At 44.3% G+C, this 4559-nt stretch overlaps 1 protein-coding gene across 5 annotated transcripts in view; it reads right to left on the minus strand.

The window, feature by feature from the left end:
• The window catches only part of ZNF235 (zinc finger protein 235), a 61983-nt gene that overhangs the window by 13078 nt on the left and 44346 nt on the right, over positions 1 to 4559 (minus strand). The window contains exon 1 of one of the 5 annotated variants that reach the window (XM_019626253.1): positions 2747 to 2885. The exons of 2 other annotated variants lie outside the window; for them this stretch is intronic. The gene's annotated coding sequence lies outside the window, so the exon portion shown is untranslated. Of the gene's footprint in view, positions 1 to 1425; positions 1449 to 2746; positions 2886 to 4559 lie in introns of those variants that run through there. 2 more of the 5 variants (XM_019626254.1, XM_019626255.1) reach the window with 2 other exon arrangements.

Below are 4559 nucleotides of genomic sequence, written 5' to 3' on the forward strand. Positions count from 1 at the left end.
GGGAAGCACACAATGATGGTGCCAACTTGGGCCAGTGAAGCAACGTCCTCCACAACTAGACTGAAGAACAAAAGGACAGCAACTTGTCTGTTCGCTTTCCCCCAATTCCCCAGCGCTGTTCCCATCCCCAATTCCCCAATAAAAATCTTTTTTAAAAAAAGGTGAGTGATTTAAAAATAAATAAATAAATAAATAAATAAATAAATAAATAAATGGTGTGATCAGAACATTTACATTTAATGTAATTATTGATATTATTGGATTTGCACCTACCATGTAGCTGTTTCCCATTTGTACCATGTGTTATTTGTTCAATTTGCCTGTCAGCTTTTGGATTATTTTTGTGTGATTCCATTTTATTTCCATTACTGGCTTATTAGTTATATACCACCTTAAATTTTTTTTAAATGGTTGCTCTAGGGCCTATAATATGCATCCATAATCTGTCAGTCTATCTACTAATAATATTATGCTAATTCACATAGTGTAAACAGCATATTTCCAATTTCTCTCTGCCCTGTTTTGTGGTATTGTTACATTTTAGTTTTATATATGCTACAAATTCACAAAAACTTGCTCCTATTTTTGGTTTAGTGAATAACATTTTTGAATAATTAAAAGTTAGGGCTGGCCGAGTGGCTCAGCTGGTTAAGAGCTCGCTTGGGAGCACCAGCTCTGAGCAGCAGGGCTGTGGTTCGGATCCCACACTGAGGGCCAGTGACGCTCGCTCTCTACAGCTGAGATGATGAACAACAGCTCGACCTGGAGCTGGGCTGCTGTGAGTCGCCGGCTCAGGCGTAGACTGCAGCGGGGCTGCAGTGGATTGCCGTGAGCTACGTGAGTGGCTGGCAGCCAGCGTGAGCAGCCGGCAGCCGGTGTGAGCTGCTAGGAGCCACTGTGAGCGGCCGACCAATGACCGGCGACCGATTTGCCTCATCCAGGAAGAGCACAATGATCATACCAACATGGGCCAGTGAAGCGACGTCCTCCACACTAGACTGAAGAACAAAAACGCAATTTGTCTACCTGTCTGTTCCCCTTCCCCAATAAAATCTTTAAAAAAAAAAGTTAAAAATATTTTATATTTTCCTCCATTTTAACCATTTTCAAAGTTCTTTATTTCTTTTGGTAGATCTAATTCTATTTCTGTTATGAAATTCTTCCTGTCTGTAGAAATTCCTTTAATATTTCTTGTAGCACAGATTTGCTGGTAGTGAATTCTATTAGCATTTGTTCATTTGAAAATGTATTTTGCATGCTTTTATGAAAGATTCTTTTTCATTGGGCTTGGAATTTTTTTTTTTTAAGATTTTTATTGGGGAATTGGGGGATGGGAACAGCGCTGGGGAATTGGGGGAAGGGGAACAGACAAGTTGCTGTCCTTTTGNGGAACAGTGCTGGGGAATTGGGGGAAGGGGAACAGACAAGTTGCTGTCTTTGTTCTTCAATCTAGTTGTGGAGGACGTTGCTTCACTGGCCCAAGTTGGCACCATCATTGCGCTCTTCCCGGGCGAGGCCGATCAGTCGCCGGCTTCATGAACACTTCTTAAAGCAGCCCTGACTTAAGTGCTTCTCGTAGCTTCCAGAATATTCCTGAGCCTGGTACCAGAGGAAATGAAAGGCAAGCATGCCTGCAGTGTAACTTAATGGGGACAGAATGCCTGGGTTCAAATTCTGGCATTTCTTATTACTTTCTACTCACTAGCAACATAAACCCTGAGCAAGTTATTCATCCCTGAGCCTCATTCCAGTCACCTGTAAATGGTGATAATAATGATGCCTTATTCCCAACTTCCTGTAGCTAAAGACAAGCAGTGGTATTATGCTTCATGAAACGGTCCTTGTGAAAGTGCTTTCCAGAACATGAATCTTTTAAAAAACCCAGGATTCAAACATGATTGTTCTGTCCCATGAGATACCCTTAGAAGTCTAATTCTGACTGGCTGTTCTGTTGGTAATGATAATTAAATTGCCAGATTCTTCCCCCCAACATGTGTAATTATTTGCAAATGATACTAAGCTGGAAAAGCCTTGACAAAGTTTCTTTTCTCATATGCAAGTTACACGATGACTAATCAGAACGTAAGCCTGAGAAATCCCGTTGCATTTAAATCAACAACACGGGGTTATTACACAATACTGCACACTTGTGAAGACCTCACTACACGTGTAGTCAGGCACTCCACCAAGCCGAGATCACGACTGTTTCTCTGTCCGGGATAAAGCCTTTCCCCAGGATCCAGCTGAAGATCACTCTCCTTCCCAAACAAGAGGCTACAAGGGGTCCAGGTGCAGCCCCACGTCAGGCAGTGATCAGCGGGCAACGAGCGACCCCATCCCGAGTTCGCCGGAGCTTGCAATTAACAGGGCTCCTTTCGGATTACTGTAATAAAATTTATGGTAACAGCCAACATTTTACTATGCACTGGGCACTGTTTTCAGCTTTTTAATATATAACTTCATTTAATTCTCACAAGAACACCACTGGGAAAGAACTAACCCTCTTGAGTCAAGAGAAACTGAGGCCAAGAGAGATCAAGTAACTCGCCCAATATTTTACCGCGAGAAAGAGGCAGAGCTGGCTGGTGGGTCCTGGATGGAAGGGTTGTGGGAGTGGAGAGTGCGGGAGACCCTCAAACTAGAAGAACCACGCAAGCCCGCCCTGACGCGAGAGGTTCAGCGGAGCGGATGCGTACAGCTGCCGCCTCTATGTTCGCCCTCTACCGCTGGCTGCTGCTTCCCTTACCCAGGGGCGAGGACACGGTCACTGCTCACACAACGCCAAAGCCAGAAGGCTCCGAGGAATCGCCGGGACGCAGAGGTAGCTCACCTCACTGCGAGCGATCTCGGCCCGACCTCGCCTTCCCGGGAGCGGAAGTGCCTGCGACTACATACGGTTCCTGGACTACACTTCCCAGAATCCCCAAGGGAAAGTGCCTCGGATTTCTCGCACTCCTGTACTACATTTCCCAGGATGCAGCTTGCAGGACCGCACTTCCAATCCGCTTGCTCGTGTTTTGACTAGAGGAAGGTTCGGTTTGAGTTACTTCTCTGGTTCTGTAACTGTCAGATTCCTTTTTTGCTTTATTCATTTCTTAAAGCTTATGAGAAAATAATTGCGAATTTTTGAAAATGAATCTGTATAAGAGAGAACAACGAAGCTTGCACTGTGAAAATAAGCTTAAAACCAGATGTTTTTATGTAGGCTATACATGGGAAACGTAAAAGTGACTTAGGCTGAGCTGCCTCACACAGAACTTAAGGAACACTAGATTTCAAACTTATTCCCAATGCCGGCTCCCCAAATATCACCAAAACAACCTGCTAATAAGACAAAAACGGAGTTAATTGCTTATCGCGGTGACGGAGAACACCACCTCGACAGAGCTTTGACACCTTGACAGCAAAGTGTCAGAGCCAGGAAGGCAAGGTTGACATTGATTGAGAATTGAAAGTTTGGTTTAAAGCGAGACATTCAAAGCGAGGAACTTGATTCGAATTGCATCAAGGCCATGGTGCCACAGTCCAGGTTTTGTGGGAACAGCAACGATTTTTGTAGGCGAGGAATCTTTAGGTGCGAACTGTTGATGCGTTCATTGAGGAGATAGAAGAGTTGATGGGTGTTTGTCGAAGTCCCTGTAATGAACCCTCTAGCTATTTGCTTGGGCAGGAATCGCCTAGAATAGTAAAGACATGCCTATGACAACTGAATACTCATGTTAATGTAGACATTTTTTGGGGGGAGGGGAAGACATGGGAAGGGAGAGAATGGAATAAAGTGCTTGATTTCTTTGCCTCCTTTATTCTACAAGGCACCTAAGATTTCTTGACAGTGTTTTGTGGAATGAAATATTTATTCCAATATGCTAAAAATTTACAGAAGGGAGATGCAAACATTGATTAAGCTATAATTGAGAAATATCTTGAACTTCAGGTTTTTTTTAATATATTGGTTGTTATGGCAACAAAAGCAGCTCCATTGCAGGTAATTTAAGGAAATATTGTGATGTGTGCATACATAATATCCTGAATTGTTTTCTAATTCAGGTTTGGCTTCAGACATTTCATTATATACTTCTATTCTGCTCCTGACATCTATAAAATAAAGTGTCTTGTGATTGAATAAGCCGAGTGAAACCAGGAAGCCATGATTTTTTTCCTAGGCAGGAAATAAATTTTGTAGATTTTTATTATAAAAGTTCAAAAATAGGGCCGGCCGAGTGGCGCGATGGTTAAGAGCTGGCTTGGGACGCCAGAGGGCCCCGTTCGGATCCCACATATGAGGGCCAGTGACACCGCCCTCCATAGCTAAGATGCTGAACAACAGCTCAACCTGGAGCTGGGCTGCCATGAGTCGCCGGCGACGGTGTAGGCTGCAGCCCCTGTTGCAGTGGGTTGCCATGGGCTACCGTATGTAGCCAGCAGCCAGCGTGAGCGGCCGTCCAGAAGCCAGCGACTGATCCGCCTCGCCCGGGAAGCACACAATGATGGTGCCAACTTGGGCCAGTGAAGCAACGTCCTCCACAACTAGACTGAAGAACAAAAGGACAGCAACTTGT

The sequence above is a fragment of the Hipposideros armiger genome, unplaced genomic scaffold (genome assembly GCF_001890085.2).
Source record: "Hipposideros armiger isolate ML-2016 unplaced genomic scaffold, ASM189008v1 scaffold_664, whole genome shotgun sequence".
Taxonomy (NCBI): Eukaryota; Metazoa; Chordata; class Mammalia; order Chiroptera; family Hipposideridae; genus Hipposideros; species Hipposideros armiger.